General features: G+C 39.0%; 1 long non-coding RNA gene across 1 annotated transcript; it reads right to left on the bottom strand.

The window, feature by feature from the left end:
- Nucleotides 1-3093: 3093 nt before the first annotated feature.
- LOC107316615 lies at nucleotides 3094-14373 on the bottom strand. Its single transcript, XR_001556478.1, has 3 exons — nucleotides 14307-14373; nucleotides 4860-5038; nucleotides 3094-3714 (listed from the first exon to the last, which is right to left on the bottom strand). It is a non-coding gene; the product is annotated as an uncharacterized LOC107316615 (long non-coding RNA).
- Between the last annotated feature and the right edge of the window lie 3661 nt (nucleotides 14374-18034).

Here is an 18034-nt window from a genome sequence, read left to right as displayed (position 1 = left end):
ATACAGGAGATCACATATAGCTACTAAGCTGGACTCAGAAGTAACAGTGGTACAGCAATCTCATGGAGTGGCGATAGGGAAGAAGCCCTCTATGTATGATTAGAAGTGACTTAAGTCTTTTCAGACATCCAAATTCAAGTTATTACAGTACCATGTTACACTGACTGTAACAGATAGACTGTCAGCACTCAAGTGGTTGGTGGACACAATGTCCAGGATAAATGACAGATTATGAAGCAATGCATTTTGCAGCAGAGAGTGAGGAATAGAGATACCAAGGAGGACAAAGACTTGCAGAGTGAAAGATGCAGTGTCCATTCTGGTGTTGGGATGAAGGATTAGATCAAAGTTCTAAGAGGTATAGCTACAAGCTAGAAATCTACATTTTGCTAGTGAACTGGGGCTACTCCAGCCCCCAGAGTTAAGACTACATGGACAACTACTTTAGGTCACTTGTTTCTCTTTCATAGCTTTTCATTCACAACCTCATCACACACTTCACCCAAAAAAGAAGGAAGAACAGACAAATCTATTTTGATGTCTTAATTATTTGGATGGACTACACTTTGAGATTTTTATAACTAAGGAAGAACTTCTGTTTGCAAAACCCACCAAGCAGAAGGAAAACAGTCATAGACCAGAGTTTTATTTACCCCTTGGAAATATAGATTCATCAGGTGAGATGAGCTAATATGAGTAGATTTCAAAATCTTTTGATTTCAACAGTTTTTGAGTGTCACTGACTTAAATAGTATAATTTCCTAGAAAGACAGTGATCAAGTGGCATACACCATTTCTAGCCTCAGAAGCACACCACCATATCTATCATAGACAAAATTATCAACAATTACTTCAGGCCTGTATGGCTTTATATATAAAGAATACAAAAATGCAGTTCTGCTCAAAAAAAAAAAATAAAAAATCTTGATTTGGAAATATCTTACAGATTGAAGAACAGCTTTCCAGATTTCTAAGTTGACAAGATCATCTCTTCCCACCCTTCAAATAAATACAGCTGATACCAATGACAACATGCTTACATAGGTCTGGAAAATAAGATAATCTTTAAGTTCCATATATTCAGACATCAACAAAATCAGGTTTGTTTGTTTGAAATAGATTTGTTTTGCCATCACATTTCACCTACAAAACAGAAAGCCCATTAGGACAGGCATAATCTATGCAGCTTCAAAGCTTCCTTTATTTGATAGCTTGCTTTCAAGAGAGATGGTTGAGCTACAAGAATGCAGCAGGACAGGAACACATGAGCTCACCAGCTCCTGAGCATCCCATGAACCTCTTTTTAATGACCAGACACAATAGAACAAAGCAAGATAGCACAGCACATCTTGAGAAGTGCATTTAATACTTCACAAACACTGTAGTGCTTGCTCAGAATACATTCAAATAAATTTGGTGGAGGCTCCAATGCACACACACTTGCTCTGAAGCATGTAATATACTCAAATGCAAAATGAAAGGCAGCTCTGCACTGTCATTTTATTTGATAAAAGAGAATCAGTAACACTAATCATCATAATCCTTAAGTATCTACTCTAGAAGTAGGTAACTCCTGATAACTGAAGCTTTTCTTATAGTATAAGATCTTAACAGATAAAGCTGCCACAAATATCCAAATGCTTTTGTGAGTGCTGGATCATAGAAGTAGTTACAACAATCCCACAGATGAGTTAGTGTCTCATCCTATAACTTCTTATTTTAGCTTATTTAGGAAAGCATTCTTTTGCATTGCAGAATCCTTCGGTATTGTACCTCAGAGTTTAAATGACCATTTATTACCTGCTTGGTAAATAAGAACTTGCATTTTCCTTGCTGTTAATGAAAGGCACCAGCAACATGGACATTTTCTATTTCAGCTGCATTTCATGCACCTTAGTTTTACAAGAAGCAGAACTGAAAGATACACATCCTATCCATATATAGCCTATTTGCAGGCCACCACTGCAATGAACTGATAGCCTGAATTAAGTTCCCAACACTTAAATTCACAGCAGCACTTAATCCAGACAGCCCTACCACCATTCCCATTGCAGTCATAACTGTATCTTTAGGAAAGAAAAAAAACACCACAAATTGCTTTAAGCTCATATATTTTACAAGGCACAAAAGGGCAATACAAGAGTACAGGAAAGAATTTTTTATAATTTAGTAGTCAATTGAAATGGGAGCATATACAACATGAATATATGCAATTCCTGTGTAGATGTGCCACAGGGTTAGTTCTTAGATTCTTCTGCTTGCTAGGGGAAGCATCTCAAACAGTTACATAATTACAGAAAGCTATGAGAAAGTTCAACACAAGTCCTTTTGCGTAAATTCCAGTTCTACGCTGCTTTCTAGAATCTTATATTACTACTATAATTACCCAGAAAAGAAGCAAGTCACCTTTTCAAGCTAATGGAAATGAAATGGCAAGTTTCATAAATGTAATGTTTTAGAATTCATACAGTGCTCATCAGCAAAGAGGGTTCCTCCGTTATTGTTCTTTTTGCATTCTGTTTCCTTATTTCTTTTATAATTTAGTGCCTGCCTTCCTGTTGTTCCCCCTCCCCCCCCCTTTTATTTTTGGGTGTGAGATGGAGCAGGGTATATGGGCTTCTTGAAAATTACTGTGCTCTTCACATATTCTTTTGCCATCAATATCAACAAGAGTAAGACTGGAACCAATAATGCATGTTATGACAAAAGCAGCCTGCAAATTACCCAGCTAGTTCTTACTGCACTGCCAAGAAGGCACAATCAGTAATGCTATTATCCTCACTTTCCACTGCAGAAAGAATTGTAACACTGAGGCTGAGCGACTTGCCAAGGACCTCTGAGGGAAGCAATGTTTGTACAAGAAAATAGACTGAGAAAATCTCTTGGCTCAAAGGGCAAAAAGATCTTATCTTTCCAGAGTAATAAAAAGCAAGCTTCAGCTGAGAATACCCTTGTCAGATATTTAGGTAGAAAATCATGATGGGGAAAAGAATCAATAAAATAATCTCTAATCATTTTACAGGTACTCTTTATTTTTACAGCATTTCAGAAACCATCTACACTTATGTGGTTAAAACACTGAAGTACCCAATTCATTGCCTTTGTGTGCTCATATTTGATCTACAGGGAACAAAGGCAATAAATCTATGCAAAAAATGTGGGCAAGTTTTGAAGATTTTGGAAACTTACATACCTTTTGTACAAAATTTTATTTGTTCATTTGTGCTTAGATACATTCCTAGTTATGAACTACCACTGAAATGATATACATAACATGCATCAGTGCCACACATCATGTGAAAAGGAATTTATTTTGAGGTAATTTGAATTTGAATTCAAATTAATTTGAAGTCACAGTTCAAATAGGTAGTACAAAGTACAAAAGTTAAGAATTATGAATGTATTCAGCCTGAAGTCCTCTAAAGGCAAGTTCTTTGCAGCTGTGGTATTAAACACTGGCAACCTCAACACACTCAGTCTGCCAGATGCTGCTCCTTTACCCATACCTTCAGAGGCAGGCAGGCATTGCTTTCTACCATCAGACTGTTCCCACACTGGTCAGAGCTGCACCACTGTCACACAGGCTTTGTGCAAACCTCACCATTCATTTATTCAGGCAGGAATTGTAGGGCACAAGAGGCTTCTTAGGCAAGGCAGTCCTTCTGTAATTCATGTACATGAACTACACTGCTGCTGAACAGCAAGATTTAGAGGCTTAAAAAAAAAAAAAGAAAGCAAATTAACCACATAATTAATATGACCCCATACAGACCTCTGATGTTAGTAAGCACTGTGTTTGTCACAGAAGCAACAAATCTGAAACTAAGATGACCAATCAAAGAAAGCTGACTGTTTTTCAGTGTATACATTTCACTATGAATTGAAATTCATTCTTGACACAGTGCACAACAAGGCCCTCTTCCCCAGAAGGAAAAAAAAAACAAACAAAAACTTTCACCTGAGGGTGAACTCTAATAGATAATTATTTCTTCTGTCTCTAATTTCAACAGCACATCAATTAACAGTAAGAACAAGGGTGAAAGGATATAAGGAGCTGAGAGATGTACAAAGTATGTGAAAATAGTTTTTAAAGCAGAGTATCTGATTCCTTTGGGCAAGCTACAAAGCAGCAGCTGACATTAGCAACACCACCCCTCAATTACATAGTGTGCAGAGAGCTCAAGAAAGCAAGCATTGCTAGGCAAGTAAGTTTGGGGTAATAGATTTCCTTCCTACACTGCAAGGAAAGCTGAATGGCTGAACTAAAGTGAGGATCAAGAGGCAGAAAGGACCCTAAGGGTTAATTGTTACAATCAAGGGCAATACTAGTAGGAAGGACCGCCCATCTATTCACAGCTGGTATGAATGTAGCACAAAGACCCAACTGGTGTTTCACAGGCAGGTTTACTTACTAAAACCAGCTCCAACAATAAAGCTTGTTAAACTGGTAAAAAATAAAGACCAAGTAAGTTCAAAATAATATAAGAAATACAATGTTTATCCTGAATTAATATGGTGTGATATCTATGTTGCACCATAAAAAAATTAAAGTCCTTCCCCCAGTCCTTCCATCAGCAAGCTGCCAATTAACCAGTCTTCCCAGCCAGCTATCCTGCTCTGATTCTTGCAGCAGAATTTTAACAGAGACAGCAGCCCAACTATGGAGGGCTGTCTTCTCCCAGGCTGAGGGGGTCTGTGACCCAGCTGTAGGTCAGGAGGACTAAACCAGCATTTTCAAAAATGCTTGCAAAAACATGCAGTAAGCTCCAACTACACTACCTTATTTTGCAAAACCCTGGAACACTTCTAGTGAGGCTTTGAGGAACTCAAAACTCATTATGAAAAGGTAGCCAGATTACCTTGCTGTTGGGTGTTTTTCCACGCTCTTTGCTTCTATCACATCGATAGCAGCTTGCTCTGCTGCGTGCAGTCTCACACTGTGGTTATGTTCAAAGCTGCTTTCCAGGAGCCTGTGGGCTGCAAGCCCCAGAGCGGCTGCAGAGACCAGCTGCTTGCCAGGAACAGATACCTTAGGAAACTAGGTGAGGAATGTAATTTAATACTTGATCCTTTAGCAAGAATACTTTGACCCAAGATATGAGGCAAATCAGAGAAATGCACTCACAAGAACATGGACAGGAACTGCTCTGCAGTAAAGGGCAACAATACTCAACAAAAGCTGGATCAAGACAATATAACAAAGAAATGAACACTCACACTGGGTGCAGACAAACACACTTCACTTGAAGAAATACCGACTGCCAGCCTTGCAGAAAAGATACTTGGGTAAGAGAAAAGAGGTTTTTATGACAAGAGACCATCAGGCTCCCCAGAGACAAGACCTTCACAGAAAGAGTGGTTTTGTCTGCATCTCCATCTCCTGGAGACATTAGAGCTAGATGGGTCTCAGCAGGTGATACATCTTTTAAACCTCTGTGATGCTTTAAAGCTTGCTGTCATAGTACCTCCGAGGTCATAAGATAACAAGTAACAGAAGATAAATCTAATCATCACATTATGGTTACAAATTTGGTATCTTCACCACAATCCTAAAAACAAGGAGAAAAATCCCTATTCCTCTACAAGTCAGTGGTAAAACACAAACATACATCAAGGTCTGGAAGGTAGCTTAGAGCATGAGAAATAAATCAGTCACCCAGGAATTTTAGTTCTCCAGGCAAGACATATCACCACCGCTGAAAGCCAAGATCAGCATGCTGGACTAAGTTGTATCATTATGGAAAGAGAAAGTACTGTGTAGACAAAAATCTCAAACTGAGAACAGCCAGATAAGTAGTCAGGGTGACCACACCATTACTTTGGCTTCTGAAGGACAGGAACAATTCTGTTCAGATTTACATACTGACTCCCAAGTGAGGAGCCTTATAAGGTAAGCTTAAGTGGCATGTAGCTTTGTCATCTCAGAACACTACTTCTCTTTTTGTCTCAAAACAGATATAGGTTGGCCTAGAAGAATCCCATGAATTTTCCCCATTTGTCTACATAGAAAAGAAGCAGACTGATGCTCATCATAATAAAGCAGTAGAGCTTTGTCACTGTAGTCAAGAAAGAGGAAGAAGGGAAGGCAACAAGGACTAGATCATAGATTCTTAGAATCACAAGGTTGGAAAGGAGCTACAAGATCATCTAGTCCAACCATCCTCCCATTACCTACTACTAGCTACTAAACCATGTCTCACAACTCCTGATCCAGATGTCTCTCGAAAACTGCCAGGGACATAGACTCCACCACCTCCCTGGGCAGCCATTCCAATGTCTGACCACTCTCTGAGAGAAAAATATTCTAGAGAGAAAAATGTTCTGTAGACAAAATTCCTTATGTCTAATCTAGACCTCCTCTGGTACAACTTGTGGCCGTTTCCTCAGGTCCTGTTTGTTGCCTGGGAGAAGAGGCCAGACCCCTCCTTATTACAACCTCCCTTCACAAACAATTTTGATTCCAGTACTCAGATTTTCCACTTTTACAGCTAGGGTGGTTTCTCCAGGAAGAGGCTGAAACAAAATGACTTATCCCTACTAAGTTTTCTGCCCCAATGTACAAATTAATAAAAAAAAAAAATCCCCAAGTTTTTCAGAGTGCACCTGAAAACTAGTATTAAGATATGCTCCCTATGAAAGCCTACTAATTAACTTGCTCAAACTCTACACATAAAATACCAAGATCTAAGTTAAATATTTGTCTTCAAATGTATTATTCATGAACTCCACTAGCATGCTTTTCAAGTTTTGTATCTTTAGAGATCACTTCTTGGTTTCCTCTGCTCCAGAGCACATGAAGCCCAGGCCAAATTCTGTTCTTATTTAGAACCTAGCTACTTCCCTTGATTTCAGGTGGAGGTATAACCCAGATCAAAACCAATTCTACTCTTGTGTTTCCTGAATAAGGAAGAAAAAAAGTGACTTCAGAGCACTAGAGATCCTCAGTACATGACTATTTCTCCTACGTAACTTTCTGTACCTGCAAGAAAATGCCGATGTCTCTTAAATAAAATTACAACCCACATAAATGAACAAAAACAGGGCAATATCTGATTTCCAGTGAAGATGGCAGCAAACACTAACAGTATGGATGGCATGTTATTTTTAAAGCAAATGTCATTTATTTTTTCCCTGATTCTGAGACAAATTTTTTTCTGAGAAGTACTGGACAGCCCTAGATGCCTCAGCTGATCAGCAGAGCAGCTGCAGGATATGACAACTGAGCAGTTTTATCCCAGGCTTCATTTAACCTATATTTTTCTTCACTCAGACCTTGATGCTTCAGCCTTGACAGGATTTGTACAAACCTCCTTAGCTTCAGTTTTAGCATGCTTTTCAAAACACCTGCTCAAAAAAAAAACAAAACAAAAAACAAACACACCAAGCCACAGTAACAGTCAGTGTGAAACCAGAAAGAGAAAAGTATAGAAATACACACTTAAAAAGTAAAGCATAAATACTGTACCCCACTTCATACTGCATGCTTAAATCTTCCTGCTTATCAACATATTAGGACTTCTAGGTGCTTCTCTAAAAATGCCTCATTTAGATAAACATAGTTACAGGAATGGGAAAGTCTTATCTACAAATAGAACACCAGTGTCAAAAACTAAAGTGATTTACAAGATGTATCAACTAGATATTGGTTAACTGTGTTCAGCTCACACTGTTTAGCCCTGAAATTTAGAGTATACATAGAATATGCACTCTACACATTAAATACAGCTCAGTTAACAAAAGTGCTGCAGAATACATTGAAAGCCGCCTGCCAGCTGTTGTAGGAATACAGTTTAGGGCCAGATTGCAGACCTGTGGAGACTACTTCAAACTAAGATCTTTTATACATCTCAGAGGCAGAGACTGAACAACAGGTTATTCAAGTTTTGATTCAGAAGATGGTTGCAATTATCTTCACAAAGCATTAAAAAAAAAAAAATCCTCTGCACTGCTTCTGAATATTTCTGGAAGCATTTTCCTAAGATATTCTGTTTAATTTTATATAAAGCAAACCCCACAGCTGCTGGTAAACATAGTACCCTTATTTCCTGTAGCTATTGTTTTACCCAGGAATTTTTCAGCACATCCAGCTTCAGAATAAGGTAATGTTAGCTCTTCTATTTCAGGAAAAGCTCCAGAAGTTTGAACATGAAGGTTAGTGCATTTTAATTTTTGGAATTCAACTAAGTAGATCCATATGAATAGGAAAACTTCACAGACTTCTTAATAAGTGTTTGTTTGCTGGTACTTCAAGGGTTTTTTCCTTGCACCAAAGGATCAGATGTAAATCTACTATTCAGAGTGAATATAATACTCAAATTCATCATCATAAAAAAGTCATGCAGAGCAAGTGCTGAACCAGATTTTGTTAACTACATCAATAAAATTAAAGTCAGCTGAGAGATATTGCATTTATTACATCTAAACACAAAGCAGGACTTGACTTTCCACACACCATGTGTCAAGCACTGCTAATTTCAAAATAACAGATTTCTTTCCTCTCTAAAAGGAAATCATTGTGGAAACTGGAAGCTGCTAAGAGGGCACATCCCAGAGTTAGGGTCAGAATCTGCACAGTCCCATGCACATGTAAAGTCTTCTGCACAGCTCTTGGCTCTACACATATTAATTCCCACTCTCAGTCAGACTACACATAGATACTAATGCTCCTGTTGCTGTATCCATTGGCAAACAGTCATCATACCCAAGTCCCTACACAAGCCAGATCTCAGCTGAGATGCAACTCAGAAGACCTAATACACATCATTCACACATTCAACCATACTGTGTTAGCCTCATTATATTTGACTGAGCTCTTTAGAGACTTAACCACTACCCTAACTTGTGTCTTAATGGTTTCAGTCATTAGCCCATAACATTTAAGCTATACAAATATTTGGGGGTATTTATGGTGTTGCATACAAGTACCATTGACTTTAGTTCTAGGAAGAAGGGCAGGCAATTTCTGTTGTCAGATTTTTGGGTGGCAGCTTCTTTCCACACCTTTTTTTAGATTCCAATAAAAACTCCCATTCCCTCTCACAAGCTGACAAGATGGCTGGGATCACAAGTACTACTGGGGGAAGGGGGTGGGGGGAGGATAGGGATAAAGGGTATTTCTATTGCTCTTACTGCAGATATTTGGACACTAAGCACTCAATTATTTCTACCTTCCTTCTTTAACATATCTGACTCCTGGTGACATGCAGTTAAATTCTGGTAGTATTTCTAGAAAGATAATACCATTCCCACTGCCTTTTTTTTTTTTTAAATTCCCTTTCCCAGCTTTCATCTTTCCACTGCTTCTCCCTACTCCTACCAGTAGGGTACCTTATAAATAATTGATGATGCTCAAGCGACTACCTCCTCCTCCTTTCCTCTGCACTGCCTTTTTGCAACCACTATCATAAAAAAAAAAAAAAAAAAAGCAGCCAGGCTACACATTTGTCTTTTTACCACATGGCACCTAAAACCACTGTGGGGACTGAAACTGACAATCAAATTCAGACCTTTTTAGATATGGAGGAGCCAGTATCTTAGATGCCTGCAAGTCTGTATTGGATTTCCAGTTTCAAATGCAGAGAATTTGCTTTTTATTTGGCCTGACTTCTCCACCCCAAATCCTCAGACAAATTCTGACTACACTGGCCTATTTCAGTAGTTACTTTCACCTTGCACTTGACTGTACCACTCTTCACCACAGGCTCTCATATTGATCTTTGCTTCCCTTTTTCTCTTGACAGTTAGTAGCAGATTGCCCAGACATCTAGACAAGCAATTCTACAGTTTGATGTTAAGGTACAAAAAAATTCACATTCAACACCCTCCCATTAAAACTTTTCATCAATAGAGAGGATCTGCTTTTTCCTACTATTTTAGGTGCAGCCCATTAAGTCTTGCAGTGTGCTGCACTGCTCCAGGTTTGTCAGTTAAGACTACAAATTCATTTCCTGTAGAACAACCCAACTCCTCTAATACGAAAGTTACTTGCATGCAGAAACAGCCACTCTAACACTATGCTACACAAACCTGAGAGGAATATAGCCGAATTATAGTAGCAGGACGCATTCAGACCTTGAGCAAGACCAAAAAGCAGCCAGATTAGAGATGAAAGGTCCATAGTCCATCAAAAGGTTGACAAAATTATCCAAGACACCATAGCATTTTGGGTCTTGGATAAAGTCTAAAATGAAAAAGTCTAGAAATGGCTTTTAAAGACGTATCACAAGAGCACAGCATACTAGTCATACTAGTGTCCATTGCAGCATGGATAAAGAAATTAACATAATGTAGCTTTAACTGCTTTGTGCTTAAACATATAATAAAAATAATTGCATATAATCGTATGAAATGTAATAAATTCAGGCAGCTGATCACTCAGATATCTCTACATGCATGAACTATTTGTTGACCAGATTAGGGTATTAAAATTCATCTCTATTCTGTTGTCCCAACTAAACAAAAAGTAAGCTCAGGAGATTTAAGGGGAGCCCTGGGAAAGATGTGGGAATGTTGAAGCAACAACCAAAGCCATGGGCAAGCACATCCTCTCAGAACTGTATCTGTAAGAACCACTGGGCTCCGCTGCACTTACTACTTATTCCAGGGGGAGAGACTCCAAAGATGATATACAGAATTAGCATTACAGCTGATTTCTCAGCCAGGGCACGAGCATGATGTTGAGTATCAAGGTAAGCACAGACCAAAGCAAAATTGTGTACATCGCACAGAGCTACTGATCAGAAGCAACTGCTATACCTCTTACTGACATTACATTATCCTTTTTACAAAATAAATACCCTAAGGGTCATAGAGTCTGCAAGATGCTGATCCACAGCTATTGTAACATCCAGCCTGAAGCACTGTCAGTCTCCTTAATAGTGATAACCATGTTAATTTCTCCCTGCTTGTTAGGAAGACAACTAGCAATGGTGGAAGAGAAAGTCTACACAACAAGCCTTACAAAAAGCCTTGTGACAAACTGCACCAGTTGCCATCAGCAAAATAACTGTAAGTGCAGTGGTGCTCAGCAGCTTCTCATTCAGACTGCTGCTATGAGGTGAATTAAAAGCCATGTCTTGCTACAATAGATGTCAGAGAAAAGATTAGCTGTGGCTTTTCCCTGAAGAAACACAAGGTTCACAGAGGCAAAGGCAACAGAAAAGGGCACAAGAGCTCTTGCTTTCTTCCATTTTTCATATGACTCCGGGCACATCGCTCTTTATCCAAATCTCAACTTCTCTTCAAAAAATGTGGAAAACTGCACAGCAGCACTGTAAGATCCACTGACTAAAGAAGTCAAGTAATAAACAGAGCCAGCAACAAGTATGCAAGACAAAGAAGCTTGTCATGCTATTATACAAAAAGTAATAACAGTTGCAACTAAACTGTTCCTGCTCTCCTTTTCAAAGGTCTGCATTTATCCCTCAGATACTCAGAAAGACATTCATGTAGCTTTCCCAAATTTAGATATGGCCAGCTGAAATTTCCACACCTGTGCCTTCCTTAACACAAGCAAGAGCAAAACAGTCCAGAAACAGAGTGCATTAATTATTAATTATCAATTGCTAATGGAAACACATGAAGAGCACGCAGCATGCAAACCCACCAGCTGCAATAGCTCAACATGGGAAAACAAGAGTCTGTTGTAGCCCCTTCAGACAAGGGACCTCACAATTGACCAAGCCCCACACCAGCTGTTGTTACCTTTAACCATCAACATAAGACTGCCACCTGAACCAGCACAGCCCATTCCAAGAGTGCTTGGGCTGCTTTTTGTATTAGGGCAAGGGGATTTGTAAGGCTTTAAACCACAGAAACATGCCTGAATTTAATGCCCATGTATGAGGGAGGATCACAACTGTAGCATCTATATGCACACAATACAGAAGTGGTGGCTGCACAGTTGGAATAAGGCAAGAATAGTTATGTATGGTTAGAATAATACAAGAACAGTAATGTACAGTTGGAATAACACAAGAACAGTTGTAAATAAATAATCAGATGTTATCTATGGGAAAAACTCATCAACTCTGAGGCCTTTAGTCAAGATGGAAAACATTGAGGCTTGCCACCAGAACTCCACAAAGGAGCGACTTCCAGAAAGAGATGCTGCCTTCATGGTGGTCAGCCCTTAAATGAAATCTAGGAGAGGTTGAGTCAAGTTCCACCCCTTCCAGAAGCACAGCTGAATTACCTTCACCTGTGCTCCCACAGCTGACCAACACTTGCCTCAGATGGTTTAATCAGAGGTTAAGGCTGTGATTAACAGTTTCCCATACAGTGGTCATTGCCTTTAACACAGATCAAAATACAAGCTATACAGTAAGAAAAACACAATACATGACAAGAAAGCCAAAAATTAACAGCTTGACCACAAATACTTGTTCTACAAACTGTTTCTGTGGTGCACCTTCATCCACTACAGTGTCCCAGCCTATTCTTCACAACATTTTAAGTAAAATGGCAGAAAAAACTCAAGTTCTATTGCTCCTCCTCAGTTTTCACACAGATCACACAAATGCAGAAGATATCAGAAATCCATTTAATCCTATTTAAATTATTTTTACAATCTCCAGAAAAGAAAACATCAAGATTATATTACTCCGCTCTCAACCAGCACCAGTGGCCAGCAGTAGCTACAAACATCTTCTATGGGATCTCAGAGTTCAGTAGGACTGCGTATCCGTATTTTTATCACTTTTCAAGAAGTGCTTTAAGTGTTAATGAAATCGGCCAGAGACTATTAAACAGTGACAGAAATGACAGCTCTGCTGTACTATTACAGTGTTTGCACAGCAGTCATTCTTCAGGTTAAGTTATTTTGGTATGAGTGGTGTTTAAATTAAATGTAGTCCCCTGTGTTCTTGTTTCATTTAAAGTCAACCACAGACTGCATGTCTGAACATTATGCAGAGTCAGTAAGTTTTGCTGAGTCCCATTTGTTTATTTTGTTTTTACCCTTTATTATTCCTTCTACCAGGCAAAATGAGGAATTTGAAAGAGTTGCGCTACACTACTTCTCAGGCTTTCACAGCACAAACTACCACAGAAAAGGAACAACACTAACCTGGTGAAAACCAGGCATAAATAATTTAAGCCTAATAACACAAACTCTGAAATCTTAACTGCTTGCATTAGGCTTCTACTAAAGGAAAATTGAATTGAAGTCTCCAAATGTTCTCTGCAAAAGTTGCAGTACTGAGTTAAAGAGACTAAAGACAGAAAATAACAGGTCTATTCTCTATACAGATCTTTCAGCAAATACAGATAACAGAGCTGAAGTAGAAAAAATAGTTTCAATCTCTTTTATGCTGTTAACATGGTTGAATACAATTGTTTACTAGAGACATTTTTCAGATATGGTATTTTCTTCAGACACTTTATGCCATTTATCAAATTTTGCCAATAGCTTTCCTAGAAAGCAATAGCACATCAATGTTTGCAACCTAGCTACAGAGAACTACTTCAAGTTATAGCTTACGCTGAGCTTCCCCAATGACTTGAGAACTCATAGTAAACATTAGCATTGTACTATTGTTATTTGTTCAAACACGTTGTAATGAACACTACATACACACACATATATAAACACATGCTCTTGCATCTGACTTAAATTCTTGTATTTCTCAGAATATTTACTGCTCCTACTGTGTCACCAGGAGCATTTACTGTTACCTGAGAGACACCAATTCACATGCCTAGAAAGAGCACAGAGGACAGGATTGCAATGCTGTATGGAAACCAAGACAGGAAATAAGAGTGAGTTGGATAGATGGAAATCTGCATGATGCCCCCAAATAAATGAAGCCCACAGTGGGTGCAGGGGTCTCTTTCAGTCACAGATTTTATTTCAATTTTAACATGAAATAACTACGCTCATGACACAGTAGATAAAGAAGGGAGAAGCAGCAGGATACTTAATAGTTGTTTTTATCACCATGAGAATTAATAACAAGAGTAGGCACCATACAAGCACTAAAAAACCCCTCTCTTTGATACTTAGATATAAACCTGGAGCACAGAGACCAAGATGCTCATTTCAGCAAACTTCAATCTACTTTAATCCCTGGTACCAGATTTTCAGAATGGGACAGACTACAACTGAGAGCTTGACCCAACTTGAGCTGTTCACACTCATACAGCTCAGAAAAATTGAATGAGCAAACTTAAAATGAAGCATTTCAAGACAATTTGTTCAGAACGCATTTGTGGTACCTCCACACTGTTTTGTGCCTACATTCTTCCTTACAAATGACTCATCCTCCACAGTCTAGCAGCCATATTGCAGTAAAAACTCAGTAACTTACCTTCAGTCTCTGTAAGAAAAGGTAACAAAGCTGAGAACCCAAATACTCCCAACAGCTTCTGTTCAACAGCCACATACAATAACCCACCCTAGGCCTTCCACTCCCATATAAGCCACCTGCAGTGAAGCACTCATTGCAAACAGCTGAGAAGCAATGACACCTCTACCAGCTCCAGCTGGAAGCCCATAGAAAAGCCCCACAAAAAACAAACACACAGCCCACAGCAGAAGTAAATCAATGTAATGGAGATGTATTTTAAGTATCAGAAAACTAAGTAAGGAAACTGCAAGAGAACGTGAGCCAAACAAGGTAGATGAAAGCCATAAGTAGATTTGTGTTGTAAGTTTTACTGAAGAAGTAGTTTTAAAATTAATTCTGTTATTATTTTTTTCTTTTTGTATTAAACTTAAGTATGTGTTGGATAATAAAATGTGGGCTTTGCTGTATAAACACATGCAGATCTTTAATACCACCACGTGAAAGGAGTGTGCAAATTATCTCAAAAGGACAGAGAAAATGTCATCTCTAGAAAAGGTTCATTTTTTAGATTCCCAGTATAATATTATAGAAAGATCCTGAGGTTCTGGGGAGACAAACCCCTTGCTTCCAAGATACTGTGTTTCTTTTAACTGTTATAAACTGGAGGACCGAATCCCTAGACAAGTGAAAACCATAACGCACACATCATGTGTTCCTCAGATTGCTGTGCTGCAAGCAGTGAGCTCACAGAGCTCAGCAGGCCCACACAAGCAAGAGTTTAACTCATGCTTTGGTATTTGCAGGATCAGGGGCTTGAGATGATGAGATAAACTCTAATAAAATCTGGAACTAGCAAATTCTTGCTTGAGTAGCATTCTTCAAGATTTACTGTAAATATATGTAAACAAAGTAATGTGTTTCAGAATATCAGATTGTTACATGCATTTTCTGTGGTGTATGAGAATATTTTTACCTAAGCTAGCTATTAAAGTAGTCCACAAATACCCATATTTTGCCATCTGCTTTTGAACTGAATGATCCCTGGAAAGCAGCACCATAAATATTTCTACAAATGAGTAATCTGTTCACATTATATCCACTAATGCTCTCTTATGGCACTGCAAACAAATAACTCAGATGTCATATCACTGCGTGCAGCAACAAGAAGGTGCACTCTGACTGGGTTTTAGCGCATCACTAAGAACTGCATCACTGCATGTCTCTGAGGATCTAAACTGGCTTTTTAGAGACATATTTCTTGACAGACTGTCAAGAAAGGCTGGAGATGCACACAGAAGAAAGAATACCTTTACCATCTCATTTTTTTTAGAGATGGTGAATTCTAATCTGGGCTAACTCTCAAAAAGATCTGAACAGAAGGATGAATAGAAAGTAGCAAAAGAGAATTTAGAAAAGGTGGTTTTACAGAATGATGTCTTAATGGCAGAATATGCACAGGGAACATTTTAGGCCTTGACTATGCAACCTACATGGTTGTATGCTCAAGGTTTTGAAATATAAGCAATCAGTTTGCCACATTTATATGATTGGCTCTGACCTTTTGAGTTTAGCTATTTGAAAATGCCCTGTTCAGCTGCTGGGGACTCAGTAAGAATCCACATGAAGTTCACTGAAGTTCATCAACAAAGGAAACCAACTCTTGGTTCATCAGCTGCAGGTCCTTACTTGACCTTCCTTCCCAGCAGGGCATTCAGACTGGACACAGCAGACTCCCTCATGTTCATTTTCCAACCAGCTCTAGGTAGATCAGGGAGTCAGAAGAATTCTGGATGTTCAGAGCTGAAGGGAGGGTGTCTACCCTCCTTTACAGATCCACAGACTGCTGCCATTTGAGCTTGGAAAAATCAGTAGCTTTGCCCTAGACAGGATTGTTTGGGTGCCTACACGTGCAGCCAATGCAGAGGGATAAGGGGAGCTTAAAGCAGTTCTCATCTCTAGGGATCTCTAGGTGGCTGGGAGGCTTTCCAGGGCTTGACACCAGTTCAGTGCCTGATAGCTGCTGCTCCCTGGTGGGAAGCTCCATGGGCTCTCCTCCCTTGTTCATCCTCCTTTATTACAAAGCAACTGTTGTAAAAAACTATGAGAAGGGTGAGTGATGTCCAGTGCTTAAAAGTAGCTGGACAAATCTGCCTGGTCTATGCCTGACATCTTATCAATATAAAAACACACTTTTTGTGTTTTTATCTTGAAGCTAATTGAAGCAAACCACTGATTTAGTTAGACTCTGTTATCTGTTAGAAATAAAACATGAAGCTGTAGGAACCACAGCTGGAACAATATCAAAGAAGATGAGTTAAACTGCAGTTTCTGCAGTTTTTCTTATAGATCCTGCTCTTGTGACAGATGGCCTGACCATCCTGCCCTTCTAACAGGAAAGAAATGGCCCTAGGGGAGAAAAGTAAACAAAATTTTGGATAGATCTATTATTTCAGCAGACAGAAGAGACACCATCCTCACAAGCAGCTAACACTACTGACCAACTAACCTCGAATCTGGTCTTTTGTATGAGAGTAGAGCCTTCCTTTATGTGGCTTCTTGAGGGTATCCTCTGGGGATAGTAGACTCTGAGAGTTAGGAAACTGACTTTAGCATCACAGCATCTGATATTATATTTAATTTTGCCTCTGAGTTAGTTGTAACACCGAGGATACTGCCTATTGATTAAGAAATAGGAAAAGTGAGGCATGGTGGTAGGAATAATAATAGTCACATAATGGCACAAAGATCTATAGGTTCAAAAAAAATTAAGACTACCAGATGTTACTGTTCTTTCCAGTTGCCATGCAACCACGGCTACCCTGCTATGCTTCACCTTCCTAATCTCTTTAACAGCTAACTCTAAAACAAGTATAATTAATTTCCCAATGAATGAGACAGGACATCACCCAAACGTGTGTAGGCAGAAGTCCTTTGACTGTAGGTATAGAAATACTGAACAGCTCCAGCTCCAGCACAGAGTGAGGCACGGAGTCGAAGTTTAAGATTTACAAAAGTTATTGTTGCAAGCTATGATCTTTCCTGTAGCACAGGTTTCTGAGTAACTCAGAGCAGGCATCTCGTTATGCTTCTTAGGAGACAGTTCTTGCCAGCCTTTTAGTGATCCAGGCAGTCTCTTATCCTGAAAATTGAGAGACAAGCAGGCTATGCTTCAGCAGAGTGGTAAGACGAGGAGGCATGGCTTTGCTCACTATGCTCATTTATGCCCTTTGATTATAACTATATGAATAATTACCATATTTCCCTATGGGCAGGGTCTCTGGCAACCTGCCTCATTGTGCTCCTTAAACAATTTTTTTCTGAGTTATACTGCATAAAAATAAGATCCTTGTAGCTATGCTAAGCCAGAGCACTTCCACCATCAGTAAAATGGATGCTGAATAGAATGGAGTAGTTTTTTACTTCTAACAAATATTTGTATGCATATTTTATATATATAAGGAAAGTAATGTATCCCGCAAAATACCTTTTATTGTGAAGCATGTCTCATTTAGAATAGGCACAGTCCTATGCTACTGACATTTCTACAGAGCTTCCTGACCGCAGAGCCAGTGAGCAGCCAAGCAGTGCCCAGGGTTAGGGCTGAATATGAAGGTGTTCCCAGGGTTTCTGATTTAGCAATGAAGATTTAATTGTAATTACTATAGATTGTACAAATGACACACCAGTTTAGTGCAATACCTTATTTCAAAATACAGAAAAGAATACATGAAAGAGGATAAAAGCTGTTC

Source organism: Coturnix japonica, chromosome 7 (genome assembly GCF_001577835.2).
Source record: "Coturnix japonica isolate 7356 chromosome 7, Coturnix japonica 2.1, whole genome shotgun sequence".
In the NCBI taxonomy this organism is placed as follows: Eukaryota; Metazoa; Chordata; class Aves; order Galliformes; family Phasianidae; genus Coturnix; species Coturnix japonica.
The sequence above is the reverse complement of the archived record's forward strand: the minus strand, read 5'-3'. Positions and strand labels throughout refer to the sequence as shown.